At 43.9% G+C, this 23727-nt stretch overlaps 1 protein-coding gene across 2 annotated transcripts in view; it reads right to left on the bottom strand.

Moving 5' to 3' along the window:
• The window catches only part of pins (G-protein-signaling modulator pins), a 281528-nt gene extending 258664 nt beyond the window's left edge, over positions 1-22864 (bottom strand). Inside the window, exon 1 of one of the 2 annotated variants that reach the window (XM_071672594.1) lies at positions 21784-22864. The gene's annotated coding sequence lies outside the window, so the exon portion shown is untranslated. The remainder of the gene's footprint in view (positions 1-21783) is intronic. The other variant, XM_071672591.1, reaches the window with a different exon arrangement.
• Positions 22865-23727: the final 863 nt, after the last annotated feature.

The raw sequence follows: 23727 nt of genomic DNA, 5'->3' as shown, positions 1-23727 counted from the left end.
GCCTCCTCCACACCAACACCTGCCTCACAACACTCGCCTCCTCCACACCAACACCTGCCTACAACACTCGCCTTCTCCACACCAACACCTGCCTACAACACCCGCCTCCTCCACACCAACACCTGCCTACAACACTCGCCTTCTCCACACCACCAACTGCCTTCATCACTCGCCTTCTCAACACCAACACTTGCCTACAACACTCGCATCCTCCACATCAACACCTGCTTACAACACTCACCTCCTCCACACCAACACCCCAACCAAATACCCTCCAACCACACCTCACCTAACATAGAAGCCCCGACCACTGTATTGCCCCAACCTCAAACGCCTACCGCCTCACTGTCCCCCAACACAACCACCAATTACCTACCACACAATTCCCCTCCATAATCATCACATAACATCTCTACAACAGCCATAATAACCACAACCTCCCCTACCATAACACCTTTACATGATCCACATACGAACCCACCATCGTAACTACCACCAACTACCACATGACATGCCCCCCCCACCCACCCTCCCTAAACGTAGCACATCCCTCACATAAAAGCATTCAACCATGACATATCCCCCTACACAACCATCCCCTCCCACAACGTTTCCCAACACTACCTCAATAACAACACTCCCTTACACGCCCACCGCACCACAAAGTCCCTTCCCTCACAACAGGACCTTCTTATAACCTCCATAACGAGACCTTGCCACAATCACAACCACACAGAAGGCATAGACGGACATCACCAGGGTGACCTGCCAACATAATCCACCAGGATTACATGGCTTTCCCATCCTCAAGCACCGTCACACCTCACAACACAACCATCAACCCTTACACTTTCCCCTCCACGATAACCTGTGAGCACTAACGGTCCTTAAAATTACTTCTGACCCGTTTATATTGAGTCGTTCACACAGTGGCACTCTTCCTTCATCACCTTAAAACACGAAGGTAATGACCCTATGGTATGATGACCAGACTTTCACCTGACCTTCAGGGTCGGGTCAACAGCTGGACCATCATGGCCAAGGGTCGCAAACGCCGCCATGCTCAAGGATGGCGCCGTCGTGTTCCACGAGTTAGATGGGGCATGTGGAGAGCCTTGAGCCATCAGGAGTTAGATGGGGCATGTGGAGAGCCTTGAGCCATCCAGGACGTCTGTTTCAGATAGTGGGGCATGTGGAGAGCTGGCCTCCAGAGTTAATGGCTGGAGAGCCTTGAGCCATCCAGGACCGTCGTGTTCCAGATAGATGGCTTGAACCTTGGCTCAGGAGTTAGATGGCATGTGTGAGCCTTGACCATCCGGACGTGGTTTCAGAGTATGGCATGTGAACCCTTGGGCCCTCCAGGAGTTAGATGGGGCCTGTGGAGAGCCTTGAGCCATCCAGGAACGTCAGTTGCTAGACCATTAAGAGGGGTCGTCCCTCAGAGTCCATCTGTATGGTAATGGCCGGACGATACGGCTACCTCCATTCTTCCTCCTCCTCCTCTTCCTCCTCCTTCCTCCTCTCCCACTTCCTTCATTACCTCGTGGTTACTGCCATACCCCTCACCAACTAAGTGATTCCACGTTTCCCATCCCCCCCCCCCGTCACTCGGGAGTTCCTTACATGACGTAACTCGTCGGCCAGAGCGACGACTGCCTTCACCATGTAGCGTCCTGTCCTCTCCCGGCTCACGACGATCCTATCAACTTTATCACCGCTTGTAACACGTTCATCATCCCGGGGGTGGAGACCCTCCCGGAGATCATCTGGCTCCAGCCTCCTTCACGGCACCTGCCTATGTACTGGTCTCCCCAGTAACCACCCCACTCAGTGGTGTCCCCAATCCCCTCCCCATCCACTGGTGTCCCCAGTCCCCTCCCCATCCACTGGTGTCCCCAGTCCCCTCCCCATTCACTGGTGTCCCCAGTACTGACCCCCATCCACTTGTGACCCAATATTCCCACAAACTCCCATTCACATCATTGGCTCCATGTATCACCCTGACCTCATTCATGATCATACTATTCAACCCTCTCCTTCTCCACGACCCAAATCGCTCCCCATAGCCTCCCCCAACACCCTAACACTCACCTTATCTTCCCCTGGATCCTAATACTCGCCTTCCTCACATCCAAGACCCTCATACTCACCACATCCCCACTCCTGACTCTGTGATGCACCGTCCTGTCATGCAGGAAACACTCAGCACGCCATCCGTGTGACCCCATCTTCCACAGCGGTGCCATCTTCAGTGATTGTGGCGTTGCCAACTGAACCGAGGATGGCAGGGTCGACCCCTAACCCCCCCCCCCACCACACACACACCGACCACAATGGAGCCAGCATTATCAATGGCTCCCCCACACCCCACCCCACAGTGGGACGCCTCGCCAGCATCGGTTCAGCCTCGTCGCGACAATTACAGATTCCCCGAGTCGATAACCCTGACACTTGAGGTTGTCTGCTCCGCCACCCGCCGCCCCTCACACCCACCACACCCGCCCCTCACACCCACCACACCCATCCCTCACACCCACCACACCCATCCCTCACACCCACCACACCCATCCCTCACACCCACCACACCCGTCCCTCACACCCACCACACCCGCCCCTCACACCCACCACACCCGCCCCTCACACCCGTCCCCCACACCATAATCATTGCTTGATAGCGATCCTCTCCTCTGCTGGTCCTACCATCCCTCCCGTGCAGCAGCCCAGACCGCCTCTGTTGACCTCCACTGTGGTGACAGGTCAAAGGTCATCGGTCTCTATCAATGTTCAATGATTTGGTTAATGGCCAGCACCAGACGTGGGATCCTTCCAGGCCCTGTCACATGGTAATGGCCCGGGCCACTCACACACACACACCTTGGCCACCCTAACGCCATCAATTACAGGATGGTAATGGCCCGGGCCACACTCAAGACCCTGGCCACACTAACGCCACCAATTACACGATGGTGTTGGCCCGGGGCCACAATGCCGCCACCCACGGGAAACACCACAATTAAAGGTATTCACCGAAGGCCTACACCAAGTAACGTCACACTGCCTTAGTGACGTCGTCACACAGCGCGTGACGTCACAGCGGTCCCGCGAGGGCTCGCAGGTGGTGGTAGGGGAGGGGGGGGGGGAGTCCGAGGCAGGAGTGGGGACGGGCATGACGTCAACGGGGAGTTATGAGCACGGCGCCCCATCCTGAGAGACGGCTTTGTGTTCCGGGAACGTGAGCAGCGCCACACCGACCATCACGTAAACTAACACCACCACCACACGTACTCTCCCTCCCTCTCTCAATATATATATATATATATATATATATATATATATATATATATATATATATATATATACGTAATTACGTATTTGTAATATCTGGGACTGAAGTTCAACACGGGTGGAGAGTCCCATTCCTTGAATTTCTCTAATTTCAGGCCAGTTGTAAACGTTTGTTCCTCTCTCTCTCTCTCTCTCTCTCTCTCTCTCTCTCTCTCTCTCTCTCTCTCTCTCTCTCTCTCTCCACAGCAGCAGGCATCCTGCCTCACCAGAGGCAGTCCTGGCACCCAGTGCCCCGCTGGTGCCTTCCTCATTACACCCACCATCCCACACCGCACAACTCCTCAATGCTAAAAGTGATCGGTACACATCCGAGCCTTGTAGACACGCACATATGGACACACAATTCCTACTTACCCATTCATAACGACCAATTACTTCAGTAACAACTAAGCCGGTCATCCCAGGGCAACCACATCCTCTCCACCATGACCAGTGACAATAATCATCATGACTATTACTTCACTGGTCACCAGATCAACACCACAAGTCTTCTACAAGAACATAAAACATATCTCCCATCATCAGTAAGTAGTGCACACCACCACATACAACTGACAAGTACAGCTCTAACCCACTTGACCACGTCACACGACCGAAGGTTCAAGGCACAAAACATGGAGATAATTACACTAACAGACACACGTCTCAGATCTCTCAGGAGAAAAAGGAGACCACCCATACTAAATGTTGCTCATACTGACGGACAGGTGTGGCAAGGTTGGCATAATGCGACCCCGAGCTGTGCCAGCCAGGACTCAATCCTCCACATCTGGACAGCTGTGATCAGGAAGGAGGCTATTCCCCTCCTGGGGATGAACGACTGTCGAAATGATACGAACTTCAGTCGTGAACCACGGGTCCTGGTGTCTCACTCCTGCCATAGGAGCGCCCCCCATACTGCCCACAGTACGCCTGTGAGTGTGAGGGGCTGGCGGCAGCAGCAGGGGGTCCCTGGCATCTTGAGCACCGAACCTCAAATGGCCAAGCGTACTCGTCTTTGTTGAACTCTTGATCACGACGGGATCATGAGCAACCAAGAGGGACGGGACGGCTCATTTCAGAACCAGAGACCAACCCTACGCTAGTGGCCACCAGTCACACTGCGACCATAACATACCGTCATCAGATGTTGTGGGTTGGGGGGGGAGTTGTAAGGATAGACCTTAGGGCAAGATCTATCTCCGGGGAGCTAATTACCTCATCATCTGGGGGTGTATCGGGGGAGAGGGGGAGCATTCCAGCTATCACTGGAAGCCAACCTAACCTAACCTCACCAGTACCTCACTGCCACCCCCCACCCAGCCGATACCACCCTCCCGCCCACTACACCAGACCACTCCACTACCCACACCAGTTCAGCCTCCTGGCGCTACCAGCACTGATGACGACCACCGACACTCCCAGCACGACCCAGGTCTCCAGGCACCGCCATCGCTAATGACGACCACCGGTAGCGACCCGCCTCGTTTGGCGCTATGGTACCGACTGGCAATACCAGGCGGCCCTCATCAACCACACTGGCCAGCGGTGCACACCACACCGAGAGTGAGGCGCGATCACTCTACCATCAATACTCACCCACCCTCCCTACTCCACACACACAACACACACACACACACACACAACACACATACACTTATGAGTGTCATAAATAACGCATGATACATCACGTGAGACCCAGCACACATCCGGCATGGGAACACGAGATCACCATTAGCTCCCCAGCGGAATATATTCATGAGGGCCGCCGATCGACGCGTACGGCCTGGCAGCCAGCTCCGAGCTGCAGGCCAGTGTTTCGTAGAACCTCATATTTTCCACCAGCGAGGATCATCCTGGCTGCCTCACAGTACAGAGACCATGACGTGTGTGTTAATCAAGGGTGTACGCGTGGCTACCTCCAGGGTGGCTGTCAATACTTCCGGTAATTCCGAATTAACTACAAAGTTGTATTTCAAACAAGTCATACCGGGATGAACATGACAATACCATTGGTTAATATATATATTATACTTAGTCGCTGTCTTCCGCGTTAGCGAGGTAGCGCAAGGCAACAAACGAAAGATTGGCCCAAACCACCTACATACACAGGTATATACATAAACGTTTTATTTATATATATATATATATATATATATATATATATATACACACCAGCCAACATCCGCCCAAACCAACTCAAAAGACCAGCCCAAGGGCGTTACGTCATACAACTACCCAATGATCTTCCACCTCTCTATTAACGAGGTAGCTGCAGTATAACCAACCTCCTTCTAGCCTCCAGCGGTAGACCCGCCTCACGTAACCACACCAGCTCTGCCCCGTGCTAGCACAACCACAGCCAAGCAGCCTCGGTACACAACAACCAGTGTAACGAGAGGCAAACGAGGCGCATGGCGACCCTTATGCGCACGGCACGATGCGCGGGCGACTCAAACAATCGTCCAGGGATCCAACCAAGACACCTTCACCCCCAACGCCCACCCAGTGGTAACAGAGGCGGCCTAGCCAATCACCAGTCGCTTCTGATAACACGATCCAATGACCCTAAACTTCACATCAGGCACATCCAACTCTTCAACCCACCCACGGCATGCAGGCGACTACAAACACACCATCAACCATCTAACCAGTCATCCATCAATCCCATGACACCTCACCTATCATCCACCTTCGACGCAAATACATCCAGACCATCAGGCACCAACAGCAAGGCATCCAGCTAACAACCATCAACCATGTAGCACTTAACAAGAAGCCATGCCATCCCACACATCGCAACCAAAGACTCAGAAACTGAGAAAGATCTCTACAACCAAAACATCACAGGCCGACACATGGCACATCCAACCAAGGGGCAACCAGGTCCTGATCATACAACCAACAGCAACCAAGTCTGGCGGTCGAGCCACCCAACCATCGCCCTGGAGGAGCCTAACCAATCATCCATCAGACCCTAAAGCTATCATCCAGGCCATCCAATTAGCCAAGAACCCCCATCCCCCCCAGTCCCATGAACCATCCACCTCCAGGGAATCGAACCGAAGGCCCATAAGACTTCCCCGCTATCTGCTCACCAATGAGACGCGAGGAACACCCCCCCAACTCCCCCTCATCTTTCAGGTTAATGACTTTTTTTTTTCCTTTTGGCCGGACGAGTCGGGGGGAAATCATGGCGGCGCGATTAGCCCCTCTCTCTCCTCTGTGGCTCATTAGAAAATTTATCTTCCTCTGGTTTCCCATCTTTAGATAAATCCACGAGTCCTGGACAGTTCTAGGCTATCCTGGAGGCGTTCCTACTGACCCAAGTCACGGCAGACAGACGGACGGAGGGTCGAGCGGGAGTATTCTACAGGCCCAGTTCAGTGGGGTGAGGAGGAGGGAACGTTTCACCTCAGGGGAGTTAGCAAGGAGGAAATGCTGGCTACCATAGCATCACCACACACTGGCTGCCATAGTGTTGTGAAAGTCCAGCCCTTGGACAATGAATGGTCAGTGGCATAAGGCAGAATATATATATATATATATATATATATATATATAATATATAATATATATATATATATATATATATATATATATAACACACAACCATAGGACCATTTTCATGGAAAGCAGCTTCAAGGTTGCGCTGCACTTACGAGCGGGGTCATGATGGATTCCTTTGGAGCGAGAAATTTCTCAACGAGACTGTACTCCTTTTCGTCCCATGATAACGATACATCCTCGACAACAGGTGACTTATTTTTCTTTATTTACCCGTGGTGTGAGCAGATGTTGGCGAAGTCTGGTAATACCTACCTAACATGCAAGTCTTGGTCATAACCTGTTGGTGATCGCTGCCTGGTCCTACTGAACATGTGTTGAACAAACAGAGAATCCTGGCCACACGTCGCGCAATTCCACCAGTGGTGGACCGAGAGGCAACAAAGTGATCCCTGCCTGTGGGTGGGGACATTGGAGACACCCCGTAAGACATAGTAAAACGTCCCTGCCTGGGGGCTGGCAGGTCCATTTGGCTGGGGTGTCCCACACACACACACACACACACACACACACACACACACACACACACAGGCCTAGAGGAGAGATCCGGGACGACCTGAGCCCCAGATTGTGGTTGTGACTCCCGCCACAACCACAAGCACGAGAAACGCTACAGAAAAAAAAAAGACAAACAATAAGTTACTATTAAACCCCAGAATGCACGATGACCTGACCTCTGATCTGACACTATAGGGTCAGTATAAAAAGGTCTGGCTCAACTCTGAGAGACATTCTTTTCTTTCGTGTGAGGAAGGTCGCCTGTGTGACGGCGAGGCGGCGCCAAGACGACTTGAAGGGACGAAAGTAACCCGACTTGTGCAATCTAGTGTAACACTACTCCCTCCCAGCTGGTGAGTGGAGGGAATCCTCCTCACTACACAACACAAAAACAACGTGGCTTGCAAGACTCGGCGCTGGCGGGGCGGGGCGGGGCGGGGCGGGGCGGGAGGTGGGTTGCAGGTGCAGGTGGCAGAGAGGGGGGGGGGTACAGGAGCCATACAAAAGCCAGAGCAGAGCCCTTAGGGTAACGATACACACGAGGCAGTCAGCCTCCCCCTTGCCTCGCTCCCAAGTCTTGCCGCATCTCTGGCTTCGTTGCTGCCTCCCACACACAACGCATACATTGGCTAAGCAATCCTATTCATCATCTACAAATCTACGTAAACATATTCTTCTCTGGGCACCATTTCTACCCCTCAGGCGTCACGCATTCGCCACTACATCCTCTTCTTTCCACAGATCTGTTCAGGATACATGTATGGCGGGCCTAAGTCGACACATTAACACAACGATAAAACAAATGGATAGAATACAAAGGAATACAAAGTATTCCTCTGTAACTCAAAGAGCAACAGACCACTGGGTCCTTTCCACGCTGTTTGTGATAGTGGGAGACATCAGAAACTCACAAAATAGCGCGGTAAAGGTTAGAAAGCACACAGATAACTCACTGAGAATGACCCGTAAATTGTCACTTTCACTACGGAAGAGCAAGGAAACATGCATACCTCAACATCAGAAGAACTAACTCATGCAACAGAGGGTGATATACAGTACTATGGCGGCGTATATGATCAATGAACGGGAAGGGTTGTAGCTACACCTACAACATGGATGAATAACACGAGGTTATAGACGGGGACCAAGCGAGCTGCACTGGGCCACAGCCCAGAAGCGAGGGACAGATTCTTCCCAGGGTTGGCATACGTGGACACAGATAATAGGGACAAGGAGATAATGCAGGAAGACTGAGAGCCTTCTTACTCAATATAGGGAGACTACAAACAGGCAGGACCTAGCTACCATCTCAACCGTACCTGGCTCACAACGAAGCCTAAACCTGGCTCACAGCAGGCTCTTGCCACACTTTCAGCCACAAAAAATTCCTGATTTTTCGTATATATATTTTTTCTTCTTAACGAGATACCAATGTTTTTCCAGGTCAGTAAGCGCTACCTCACCACACATTCTCATACAATATTTCACCAAATATCACATATATTTTTTCTATAAAATTAAAATCATTACAGTGCGGAGATACGCCATCCTGTAATTAAGATCAGTAACTATGGAATATTACTACTATTTGTGTGTTACGCTGGGAGTCTTACACTCGTGTTGCCCCGTACTTTACATATATATATATATATATTATTTTCTTTCATAACTGTCCGCTGTTTCCAGCGTTAGCGAGGTAGCGCCAGGAACAGACAAAGAAAGGTCACATTCGCCCACATCCATTCTCCAGCTGTCATGTGCACAACCCAGCTTAAATCAGGCACCCATTCAACTAACAACCACCCTGGGTGGGATGAACAACTAGGACTGACTGTGAACCTCCTGCTGCCGCCCCTACGTCCGGGACTCGAACCCGGACCCGTTAGACTTGGGAGTTCAATTAACTCTCGCTAGAATGAACCAATACAGGCTGGACCACGCCTGAACGAACCAAACTCATTAGGAACACGTCATAAGGCAGGCAAGAATGAAGAAAAAAGAAAATAGCCCAGAAAACCTGAGGAAGCATTTAACAAACCTTTATTCAAATGATTCTGACTGCTAATGATCGCGAGACCTTCAGTTCTCCACCCACTGGGAACCTACAACCTGAACCTTGCTACGGTTAGGTAGTCAGCCGATTCCAACGGCCGCAAACAGAGGTAGTCTTTTCAGCGTGTGTGTGTGTGTGTGTGTGTGTGTGTGTGTGTGACGTTCGGCGATGAGGTTGCACAGTCGGCGCGAGAATTAAGACAGTAATTAACATGAGAGTAATCAAGTGTTGGTCATGAAGACAGTTATACCAGATACAATCATTTCTTCCCGGTAACGACGCCATCCACCCCCCTATCACCACTGCTGAGGTTAGCAGAGGCGAGAGCGTCGGCAGCAGAAGACGCCTCATTATCCCATCCCACTCAACCTCCTGCAGGCAGGATGATCCTAGCCTGACAACCCTCATCATTATAACTGGTGGCGGCACGCGCCCTCCCTGGCCGCCGCTGATGGCAAGTAAGGGGGTTGTTTACGGCCACGCCCGCCGCACGGGGTTATAACAACTCCATAACCACAACCACCACCACGAGACCCGCGTCATCATCCCTACCTTCACTCAGCCATCAGCAGGTGACCCAGCATAACCTCCATCACAAGACGACTCAACACCATCTTTCTGCTCTGCCCTCCCCACCCACCTTCCTTCCACTCTCCCTCCCTCCCTCTTTTTCTCCACCTCCCTTGCCTTCTTGAAGCGTGTGGTTTCCTAGGCATCGGCCAGCTGGCTTAACACTTTATACCCAGCCAGCCAGCCAGCCAGCCACCAGAGCGTACCTGCGCCCGGCTGGCTGGCCAAGGTATCATGCCCTAGTAACTGCGCCCCAACCACCATACATACACTCCTTGTAATGCTACTTCAGCTACTGTGTCCCCACCCCCCTTCTCTCACTCGCTCTGGTGCTCCCTGCTAGACGCCACAAGGATAGACATGCGAGGGGGTATCCAACAGAGGGTTAAGAGTGGAGAGTGGGTGGAAGGGGACCGTTCATGGGAGCCCGTGCCAGCACGTTAAGGACTGGTCAATCCATGACAACACAAGATGCAGCTCGTGTGGAAGACATGGACTTAAGTGCCTGTTTCACGGCCCATCACAATGAGAACACCTACCACCTGCACGACCACGGGAGCGCAGGCAGAGCGACACTCCCCATCAGTGTCTCAGACACACACACACACGCAACCTGTCACTCATCTTGCTGCTCAACTCCCACCATAACCGCCCGAACACGACCTGCTCCAGGAAGTACATCCCGGTAGTAAAAATGTCTAGCTGTCGGTTTGGTAGTTATGCAACCCCATGGCCACTCTGTACGACGCTCCTACAGCGTTCAAGGAAGCGCTTCACGCAGGAACAGGAGGTAAGTAAGGTAGGCTCCTTTAAGGCGACAAGGTGCTTAACGATGCTGAACTTACTTCCTGACAGCGTAACAGCCTCGTCCAAGAAGACCTCTCACTCGCGTCGTTACCACAAGTGACCGTAGACTAGGAACACCTTTTGCTGCCATTCATGCACATATATATGGAATAAAGTTGGAAAATATGTTCAACTCTACCTCATCTCACCGCAAGAGAAGAATTTCTCCCGATGAACATCTACATAAATTTATATGGAGAGTATGGCTGACTCTATCAAGCCTCTAGCTTCCCAACTTCCTGTGGTCCATCCATGATCATGTTATGTGGTACACGAGTAAGGTAGTAAGCCAGGGGACGAGGCCAGACTACGGCCCATATAACATTATACAACTCGAAACATTCCCACAACTAATATTTCCCAACTCGAAATACTCCACAACTACCACTTCACAATTCAAAAAGACTCCACAACTACCATTTCCTCACCAAAACTCCAAAACTAACATGACACAACTTGAAACACTCTACAACAACATGACACAATTCAAAAGACCCCACAACTAAGATTTCATACCTAAAAACACTCCACAACTAACTCAAAACATTCAGTACAACATACAAGTAATAAACCCGATTCCTGGGGGGGAAAAAATTAATGATTATATTTTCGTGGTCGAATATACTTCGAGGATCAAGTGATGGCGGTGACATTTATACCGGCGTTGTTATCCGGCCAACCATCCGACACACGATTACATATGTCTTCATCAAACATGATGCACTCGCTCGCTCCACAAACACAACCCACACACCTGCAACATTAGGAAGACCGCTTCATATGTAGAGAAAAATCTAGATCTGGCAGTATAAGCATACCTACTTATGTGCATATATTTGAAAATATATGTTCTGTAAATATTTTTTGAGTCGGTGTAATTTCGTTTACGCAAATATGTATTGCCAAGTATAGCCCAGTAGTGGGTCATTACATAAAGATAAGAGATTATTGTGTTGCTTACTGATCCCTACGTTTACTGGTTGTTCCTCCATGTCCACCTTATCAAATCCACGAACCACGTTCACGGACGAAGTGTTCACACATCCCCTACCAAAGATAACTAACGAAGGGTTAAAACACCCCTGCCACAGTTGAGCGAGTGGTTTAAACACCCCCCTGCCACAGGTGACGAACGAGGGGTTAAAATACCCCCTGCCACAGATGACGAACGAGGGGTTAAAACACCCCCTGCCACGGGTGACGAACAAGGGGTTAAAACACACCTTACCATAGTTGAACGAGGGGTTAAAATACCCCTGCCACAGGTGACGAATGAGGGGTTCAAACACCCGCTGCCGTAAGTAACGAACGATGAGTTCAAGCGTCTCCAGCCACTGATGAACATCCCCTGTAACTCCAGAGCCAAATCTTAAATCAAAGTCCAAGAGGAAAGTCATCCAGGAGCCATAGACAGCCTCAATACACGTACAGCAGGACGACGATGAGACCCACATGATGGAAGAAGTGGGGGCAGCTGTGCCAGCCATGACTTCAGGTCACTAGTAGGTCAGGACACAGCTCCTGTAGTAGGCTCCCAGCTAGCTGGCCTCGCTACACCGGGGAAAACCACACAGGAAACATCCTACAGTCCTATCATCCTGTCCTGCATCAGTACCTTAGGACATCACCACAACTGAGTCACCTCTGGCCCAGGTGTGACAGTCACACCTCCATCCCTCACCAAGGATGCCATGTAGAGCTATGACCCTGAAGTACAGGGTAAGTCACACCTCCAACCCTAATCTAAGGTGCCGGTCAAACATCCAGCTCTGACCTATGATGCCAGTCACATATTTAGCCCAAATTGATAGCATGAAGCACACCTACGTACCTGACCACCAATGCCAGCTTGTTTTTAACATGGGTAGAAATATGATGGCTGAGTGGTAGTGTTTGCTGGAGGGTGGGAGTGTCGGGAGGACTGTGTGATAGAGCTGGGAGTAATGAACATCTGGAGTGGTGGAGGAGGACTGGAGAATGTTGGAGTAGGAGCAATGTAGGAAGGACGACTTTTGTTTTGGGTGGTAGTGGTGTAGGCAGGCTGGGGAGAGTTGAGAGTTGGAAATAGTGGACGAGGAGTAAGGCATGTCATGATATGAGTGGTGGAAAGGTGAGGTATGATGGGATGGGAGTGGAGGAGGACTAAGGCATGCTGGGATGGGAGAGGTGGTGGAGGAGTGGGGCATGGAAAGGTGGTAAAGTTGGGCAGGATTTGTACAATCAGTGAAGTTGTTTCTTTTTGTTCAACTGGTCAAAGAGAGATGAGAGTGAGGTAAGGTGACTACAATCCATTGAAGATACCGAAGAGAAATTCCCACAGTCCTTGTAAACAGATGCTGCTGTTCTTTTAGCTGAAAACGAAGTGAAAGAGTTGACATGAGTGGTGGGCTGCTATGATGATAAACATAAGGAGGAGGATGCTAGAAGTAAATTTCTGTAAAAGTAAATTAAAGGTTCAGAAAATGATGGGATGTATATAGTAAAAAATCAGCTTGGGTGTTGAGGAAACTTGTAACAGTGAATGATATTTGAGAATAAAGTTTAGTAAAATGGTAGTGGGAAAGATGAAATTGTGAACAAAAGCTTGAATAGGAAAAGAAATGGAGGTGCACTGAAAGTTCTGAAGAATTTAAAGAATTCAAAAGTAGTGTGTGTGTGAGCAAAAGCCTTACTTGAAGGAATACTTGTCCCAACTCTGATGCATGAATGTGAAACTCAAGTTTATATAGGTCAGGATAGGTTAAAATTAAAAGCATTGGGGAGATAACTTCTGTGGTATAGCCGAGATCAAGAGGATACACAAAGAGAAGAATAGAGATCTAAGTGAGCAGAACATATAAAGATATTATAAATGTACATGGGTGAAAGCCTTTCAGATCATGAATATGTGGCAGATGATTGGCACTATAGTTGTATTTACAAAGAGATACACTAGAAAAAGGTATGCAGTGAGAGTAATGATTAGGTTTACAGATGTTCAGAGAACAACTGGGGAAAAATTTGGGACTGAATGCAGAGGTGTAGACCATGATCTCTTAATGACTTAAGAATCAACTCACAGTGCAGTGTGGAAAAATAAAAGTTCTTACACTAGAGTGGAAGTTCTTGTTTCACTTCAACACAATTGACACGGATGAGGATGTGTATAAAGCATCTACAAAGCTACATGTAATCAATGCACCAAAAGGAAGTGGAAGTAGAGTTCATGAATCATGACAATAAACTGATAAAGGAAAAAGACTGTATCTTTGTGGACAGAATGCCAGCAGTCCACATGTGGTTGAAGCGTAAAGAAAAGTGTTACCTGGGTATGAGAATTGCAACTTGAAAATCACTGAAGTGCTGGCTCCCTGCGAAGCCATCACTAACCCTCCCAATACCTAGGCAGGTAGTACCAGTAATATACCTCCCTGGTCAGTGGCTGCCTACCAACTACTACCTTCGTAATGTGTACTTCTAAGATATCCTTTTTCATTTGAATTATTGCCTAAATGAATAACATTCTTAGATATTATTCAAAATTTTGCCAAGATTCAACATCCAATAACATCACACATTTGTTTCACAGCCACACTTGTCTACTGAAATCAATTTTTTCAGCGTATACATTTCTTCACGAGCTGGTTTTTCATTGTTGCAGCAGTTCACAATAGTTGTACCTGAGTAGTGTCTAACACAGGATTTAGGGGAGTCTGAGTTATCCCGGCACTTAAGAAATCCTGCTGTCAAAGGTTCACTATGCAAAAAACTATTAAGAGTATTTCCAAAGTATCACATGTAATGAACTTGTACGCTGCAAGTAGTATCATGAAATACCTTCCATTTTGCGTACACCTGTTCTACTAAATGTTTTCAGATCTCATAAGGCACCAATATATCCTGAATTTTGAATAAAACCTTAACTATGAGAATTAGAAAATAAAAGAGTCTTGGTCCAATACAAGAATATTCCTTCGAAATGGGATAGTTACATGAGTGACAGAGCAAGCATATGAATAATTTATAATTTAATAAGTCAATTAGTTTGCAAAATCATATATACTGATGCAGCCCATGGTATCAATATTTTAATTAAGGTAAGGCATATTTCAAATAAATGTGCTTTACTGGCCATGAGACATGCAAACAAAAAAAAAAATTATTTCAGAAATGCAATGGAGACAAACTGATTTACAGCTGAAAATGTCAAGTGATTCATCATATTTTGTATGTTAGTCCTAAGTGATTCATCTTATTTTGTAAGTCCTTATCACACTAAAGTTATTTCAAAATCAATGTTATCACATCTACCATATATTGCTTAAAGTTGGTTTCAGAAGCTTATGAACTCAAGAGAGTATGACTCGCTGATTTATATTTCATACATTCATAATGATCACATCTTCAAATACAGCACTTGGGAGACATAAAACATTTCCTAAATCTTACATTGTAAAACAAAGCAATGTTGCACTGACTATCTTTAAGCTTAGCTTCAGTTACACTTAGCTAATGGTAAGCAAGATCATTGTACCTATATAATGTTTTAGAGGATGCTGCTTTCATCAGATTAAGAACAGAAACAACCCTCGTAGAACAACAGCTCAAAGAGTGGCATTTGGCAAAGGCAACACTCAAGAATTACAGTAAAAATTCTTTGAATGACATGAAGGACTCACACCCGAAAAATAAATCACATCTTTAATTATCATTCTGAATATTCCCGTTCATCAATAATGAATTACTCAAATACAGTGTATGGATTTTGAATCATAAAGCCTTTTATAGTGTTGCCAAAAGCGATATCTCCATATTTCTAATTGCTCAAATAAAATATCTATCATTCTCTTCTTTTACTTATAAATTTATTAAAGTTCAGTAATCAAATATTTAAAGAGGGTATCTAAAGATGGTTTATGTGTATATGAGTGGATGGCCATTCTTCGTCAGTTTCTTGGCACTAACTTACTGACACAGGAAACGACGATCAGTACAATAAATAAATAAGATATATGATAAATAAATCTAAAGGTGGTACTGGTACAAGTTGCCTTCATTCTCTTTATGAACTGATCATTCATAAAAATGAGTGTATCCGTTCCAACATATTTTCAAAAAGTAAAATATGTACCAGTACTAGCACCACATAAAGCTATTATTGGTTATATTAGAGGAGGTCAAGCTGTCTGATAAATGCCACAGACAAGTCCGAGGCTCTGACTCACTCTACTGTGGTGAGTATTCAAAAGAAAAGAAGTAAGTTTAAGTCTAGTTGATTGTCTAGCACTATAATAACAGTTCAAAAGGTATGAAAGAAAAGGAGTAACGTGATGGAAAGGAAGGAAAACTTAATGTGTTTAGAAGGAAGACATAAATCATGGGAACATGCCCTTTTCAAGTAATTGAAGATAAGGCTTAAATTCAGTATGATTACATACAGTGAAGTTGGCAGATCTAGTCAGGAGAATTTTTATGCAAGTATGGCATGGTTTGAGAGATTCAAGCACTGTCATGGTTTAAACAGCATCCATATGACTGGTGAGGGTGCTAATGCTGATACTAAGACAGCACAATGATACCCTAGGTATCAGATGAAGGTTATACACTCAAATAAATTTCTAATGTCGATGGGCCTGGCTTATTTTAGAAAAGAATGTCAGCTATGGCATTCATCAGAAAGGAAGAAAAATGTGAAGAATGTAACCCTTCCCCCTTAAAAAGAGGGTTTCACTGAGTCCTACAACAACAGATTGCTAGAATGACAAATCTCAAGGAATCTATACCCATCATTATACAATGGCCAGATGTACATACAAATGAACAAGGCCATTCTATGTACACCTTCATGGCTAGCAGCTACCTTAAAGATTGAGTACATATTCTAAAACTCCACTAGTAACATGAGACAGGCATTCTATTCTGCTTTTGTCTGGGAAAATAATTCATTAAAATCTATTCAAAAATTGATCTATAAAAAATTGAAGTATACTACAGTACAACATGTATACAGTACGGATGTTTTTACAAAGAAAAAATGCATCTGTAATAAAAAATGTGATCTGCCACATAAATATTAGTACTCATGCCATGAAACCTTGAGATTTTCACTTTTATAATTCATATATGTTGTACCAGTAAAGTATATGAATAGCCAACAATTAGTAACATTACTGGGAAATAGTTTGAATGTTTACCAATGTAATAAGGGGATGAATAAAGCAAGCACAACATCGACATAAAAATGAAAACAATGGCTAATGAAACCCAAAATGCATGAACATGTATGCAAAAACTAGAAGTCAACATTCCTATTTCTCTTTCCTAACAAAACAATCAACAAATTTTCCTTTTACCAAACACTCTCCCATTCTGGAAACTAATACTAATAATTTTCGCTCTGTTATATAGACAACAAAGTTTACTCAGAAAACCAAAATAATAAAACCAAAACAAAAAAGAGGGCTTTGAAGCCCAGGAAAGTGTGCTCCAAAAAATTAGAGGTACAGGAAAAAATCAAGCATTTTTTTTCCATTTAAGTCACATCTAAACTTTTCTTTATTTCATTCAGCAACCACCTATCATATGAGGCTTGTTTATTTGTTGAGGGAACTCATGACTAACATAAACATTCTCACAAGAAACCTATTTACAAACAAACATGCAAATACATTACAAGCAGACTATCAGTACCTTGTTTACACTATCAGATCATACAATGCACAATTTTCTATGCTCTTTTGTATACACATATAACATAACATTCAACCTATCAATGTAACTCTAAATGGATACACGTCCACATTAAAACTTACTCTCCCTGTTGCTTTTCAAATAATCCTTTAAAGAGCTTTGGAGGTCTGTAACTACTGTTGCATTCTTTTTACAATACACTAGCACTGCAAAATAAAATCACTCATCATCCAAATCCAACAGTGATGCAGAGCAATAAATGACAATTACCTAAATCTCAAAATAATCTTAAACTAATTGAGATCTTTTCGGGCAAAATTCTAGTGTAAAGTACATTAAAACTAGCTTTGGAATATCAGAGAACTTGCTTTACAATGGAAGTGCATTGTGTGAATATTGTATAAAGATTGGCAGAGCATAATTTGGATCAATGATTTTCATGGAAAACAAAAACCTCAACAGTGGTAAGGGCTACAAGGCACAGGATTTCTTTTATTCAAATAAAAGTATGTGAAATATTTCTATAATAAATCTGCATCTCTATTTGATTTTGTTCTCCAATTAATATGCAATGTTTACAAAATACATAGAGCAAAATATGTAGAGCATAATATTCAGCATTAAATTTCACTGAACAGCATCAATTCAGGCAATTGTAGTACAAAATATCAAGCAAAATCTGGGACTAATTAAAAGTAGATAATTAGAAAATATTAACAGTATGAGGAGAACAAGGGAACAAACAGGAGCAGATGGGGAAATGGTGTAAAGCAAAGTAGATGTGAGATGATAGGGTGCATAAATGTGGAGAGTTTGGAACATGGAGGTATGTAAAACAAGTCATGGTAAATGATTTGGTGAAAAGAGGACAGCTGGTGAGAGCCTTGCAGTACGATGAAGTACAGTGAAGTGGCCAGAGTGAATGATTCTGCAGCTGAATTTTTCAAGAAAGTGAGTGACAATGTTGTGGACTGGTGACAGCATTTTCAATAAACGTAAGGCTCAAGGTAAGGTGCCCGAGGAATGGCAGAATGACTGTAAAGAGCCACTGTATAAGAGTTAAAGAATCATAAGGGAATGTTCAAATTACAGAGGTACTGGCACAGCATAAGTTTGCCGAGTATACTTATTAAGCTCCAAGAGAAAGTGATGATTAAACGAGTGGTGTCACCCAAAATGCATCAGACTGAGGAGGCTCAATGTGATTGCAGCAATGGAAGAAGTATTTACTTTTAAAATATCTGTGTGAGAAATACTTAGAGGAAGATGATTTGTATGTGGCATTTATGGATCTGGAGAAAGTGTACGATAGAAAATCTTTGTCAATAATATGACTATATAGTGTGGGAGGAAAACTACTACAAGCAGTGAGGAGTTTCTACCAAGAGAGTAAGACATGTATTCAAGTAGGAAAAGAGAAGAGTGAGTGGTTCCAGTTGAAGGTGAGTCTGCTGCAAGGGCATGTGATATCACCATGATTGCTCAATCTGTTTATGGATTGGGTAATGTGGGAGGAAAATGCAAGTGCCTAGGAAAGAGGGAGGAGTCTGCAGTCATTCTGTTGGGGGTGCAGGGGGCCTGAAAAGTGAATCAGTTGCTGTTTGCTAATGATAATGCTAGGGTGGCAGACTCTACTAAGATAATGCAGGAACTAGTATCTGAGTTTGGGAGAGTACATGAAAAAAGAAATTGAAGTTAGTACAAGAGAGAGATAGACAGGTATGTTGGAGTGTGGGTTTACATAAAGAGAAACTGGAAGAAATGCTTTACATACCTGACAGTGAACATAGCTGTGAAAGGAAATACAGGAGCTGGAGTAAGCCATCAGGTGCATTACTGGTATGTATAATTCACAAACATTCTTTAAAATGATGAATGAAGCAAGTGAGAAATCAAGCATTCATGCATATCTTCAGTGTAATGAAAACCAAGAAGCTAAGTGCTAACTGGCCCACTGCATTCTACATATGCTGATTGTCAATGGCTATGCAAATGTAAACGAATATGGTGAATGTGACCAGTTTATCTGAAACTGCAACTTTTCGATACGTTATAGAAGTGTAAAAAATACCTAGTTCTAAAGCAAATTATCTTGAACATATTAAAAAAATAAAAGCTAAGAGCTCTCCAATGAGTCAGTTTTCAACAAGATATCCCTCACTTTTCCTGGCATACATAACCCTCACTAATATTACCTTATTAAACAACATAAAATCTAACATAATACTCCAAATCATGCATTGCAACTGTTGATGTATTCTCTGAACATTACACTTGCTTTTCAAAACAAAATCAGTTAGTAATCAAAGGTGACTAATGCATAGCTGATGAGATAAATCAACTTAATGAAAATCACATCCCACTAGTTTTATCATGGTATACTGTACGTAAATTTTTATTTCAAGGAAGCAAATGTTAAAGCTTTGGGATCCTCTATCTACTAATGTCTTCAATTGTCCTATTATTTCTTATCATTTATCATAAATAGCCCAACAGTGTTGAGGGTTATGAAGGGAAGGGAATATGTGGGGTTGAATAATAACAATAATGTGCCATTGCTACTGCAAAGCTTACTTAATATCAAAAATATCTAACTTACACTTTGGAGAGCTACAGGTGAAATGGTCGCCTAATATTGGCTAAGTTCCATTGCTTCAGAGAAGCCCCGCTGTGATGGTATCTAATGAACAACACCATGCATCACAAGGTTCATAATGTAAACAAAGGTGGAGACAACTTAAGCTTACCAAAAACATAAAAGAAACTTATATTTTTGTATGTATTTTCTGATACCTTTTAAATACAATGAGACATATTCAATTTACGTTATTCATTTCCATGACATCGGTGGAACAACAATTTCTTTTCAAAGAACTGGAACATTCAGTAGGATTTAGAATATGTTTCTAAGGAAAAAGGGATGAATAAATATTTATTCACATAAAACCTTTATGTTACATCTATGATTGATCACATATTGCAAGATTTCACTACAGAGCAAATTTGAGAGATGTGATTACACTAATGATTCATTTCAGTATCTTGCTGTCCATTACATAGTGCCAGCCAAAGGAGGGACGCCTAACGATGTAATGAGAGCAAGTACACTGCTTGGGCAAATACCTAAGTAAATTATGGGTCGGTCAAGCTCTGTATACTCATTCTACAGAGCTACATTTAAGTTGTATAACAAAATGAAAAATAGATACACAAAATCTGACCAAAGTGCCATGTGAGTGCTTTGTCAGCCATCCATAGGACCCATTACTTGTACAGGGCATCATGCATAGGTGCACTGTTCAAGAAAATTACTATAGGGTCACCACTGGGTGTCCCTCCTTTAAATGTTCTACCAAGTGAATTTTGGCGAAAGTAGTACCAAGAAATTCCTAAGACTCCATACGACTGACAATGAGTGTTTTCATCTGACAATTTCATTCTATTTCAAAGCCCCATCAATACTGAGGAGACTTCATCTTGAGGGGGTGAGGGAAGCTACAGTTATAAACCACTATTCATATCAACTCTTCACGAGTGTAAGGAATCCATGGACATCACTTCCCTCAACATACCTGTTATAATACATGCATCCATAAACAACATAAATTACCATATTCAGTAACTTATACACTTCACTGCACAGCATAATTAATGAAACCATGATGCTGCACTCAAACTGCTGCTATACTGGACTTTTACCTTATTTGTCCACATAAATCTAATTCAAGAATTTGCCTTTCCTTCAAATTCCATCTCACTTAAGTCAGGGTATTTCATGGAAGACGGCATTACCAGAGTTAGCAAATCCAAGCATATACAAGCACATTAGTACATGACATCACTGTCTAACATCACTTCATGATGTGAACATTTGAATAAACCGTTGGTCAGCTAAAGAATAAAACATAAAAACTTAACCTAAAAGTTACATGATAATTTCCCCAAGTTGCGAGTAATCCTTGTAATACTTGTATTTAAGTCAAAACTTGTCAACCTGTTTTGCTTCAAGTCAGCCAAACTTGCTACTTACGATGAAGACAACCGATCTATCTATCATACATCAGCTGTATGACATGTTTTATCACTTGAAACATAATTAATTTTCGAGGGCGTAGACAAACCAGGCGCCAGCCCGTGTAACAAGTGTCTGGCATCGTAGCCAAACTTACATTCAACAAGTTAAATAAGTAATCACGACAATAACATGCGGCATGACTAACTCAGTTATGAACTACAAGCCACTTCCAGCATCTTACCTTGTTCAGATGCCTTGAAATGATCTTAGAAGAGGCAAATGTCCTAAGCGTCACACACAGTTTATATCTATCACTCGAATCTCGACAACAGTGCCAGCTATCAACGGTTCGACACAAAACAAAGTTCCAGTACTATTTTTATCTCCACTTCTATCCATAAAAATGCAAAGATGAGAGAACACAGTATGTTTCTTTTATTTTTCATGCTCTTTGGATAACTAGAGAAACAACATTTAACAAAAAACACTTGTAAAAAGAGTAAGTAATGTGCTTCTTTTGAAAGACTGTAATATACTATGATTTATGGAACTGAAAACAATTGCTTTAGGGAGTAAGGATCCAAACACTAACAGATATAAATTTGATGCTATGTGAACAGTTTTTATCTCCAATACCCTACTGATTATCAGTCTCTCTATTCCTTTAAAGAAGAAATCAATGCTGTTTTCCCAAATGTACATTTTTCTTTCCAAAAAGCTATGAACAAGTATTCTCTGAATGTTCTAAGCCACAGTTACTCAAAAAGGAAGTCCAGTTGGTCAAGGATATCTCAAAACACACAGTCAAATCAGGCAGCATCAAACAGGGAGATACTTGGCCATTGGCAGACACTGTGGATACAAACAAATAAAGTGTGATACAGGATATTTTTGGTCCAACTGGACTCGAATTGACCATGCATAAGAAAAGCTAGTGTACATAATATAAAAAAGAAATCATACATAGAATATTTCCTAGCCAAACATAAGAACTTATTTATTCTGTGACAACATTCTTTTTCAGCAAGAAACTTGTAACTATGGTCTTATCTGACAAATATTGGAGAGAATCGTTATCATCAATCATTTATCTTTTTCTAAAGATTGTTAGTAATCCAATACTATTAACATACTTCTCTTATTTTCGGTAATAAAGTACTTTAAGATTGAACATACGCGAACACAGCGAATGTCAAACTTTATCATGCATTTTTTGGATTAAATTACGTATGTGTCTTTGACTTGGCTTGTTTAAAGCACAACACAAGGCTTTTAATACACATCGTGACTTCCCCAATCATGGGATGCATGATTGATCCTTTAAGTCATTGCTATATTTATCATAATTATTTGTTCTTGTTAATCTACTGTTTATGTATATATATATATATATATATATATATATATATATATATATATATATAATATATATATATATATATGAGAGCTATTTCATGTCTTAGCAAAGTAGTAACAGAAATACATAAAACAACTACCTCAATTGCAATTCACATCTATTTTATAGTCATGTATACTGCACCGAAACCAGAGCCTTGCAGACCAGTTCTGTTGCTTCTCATGTCTTGGTTCATCCCATAGATAACACGTCGACCCCTGTATGCCACATCATTTAATTTACTCTATCTCATGCAAGGTCCTCAACCTCCTGAATGTTCAGGCCCTATCACCTCAAAATCTCTTCACTCCATTATTCCATCTTCTTTGTCTTCTCACTCCTACTTCTGCCACGTAATCTTTTCTGTCAGTCTTTCTTTATCCATCCTTCTTCGATATTCAAACGAACCTGGTCAAGTCTGTCATACTCATAGCACACCTCGTTTTTGCAATATAATTCTTTGCACGACCCACCCACCACAGGCATATCATATCCAACACATCCACCTTCCTCCATTTTTTTTTTTTTCATTTAGAGCTTAAGACTAATCCCCACAACACCTGTGTGACTACTATACTTTTAAACATACCCAACTTTGTGCAGACATTGTCTTCTATTCACTCCTAAACACACCTTTGCCCTCTCTCCCATGGAGTCAACTTCAAGCGTTATGTGCACAGTCGCGTCCGGAAAAACAGTGAAACAAAGAAAAGAGTTATGGCAGAAACTTGCATTTTTTTTGTACTGTTCGTAACTAAGCAGGTCACTGTTGCTCCTCCTAGCGATGCA

Source organism: Panulirus ornatus, chromosome 17 (genome assembly GCF_036320965.1).
Source record: "Panulirus ornatus isolate Po-2019 chromosome 17, ASM3632096v1, whole genome shotgun sequence".
NCBI lineage: Eukaryota > Metazoa > Arthropoda > Malacostraca > Decapoda > Palinuridae > Panulirus > Panulirus ornatus.
This window is presented reverse-complemented; position numbering and strand designations above follow the sequence as displayed.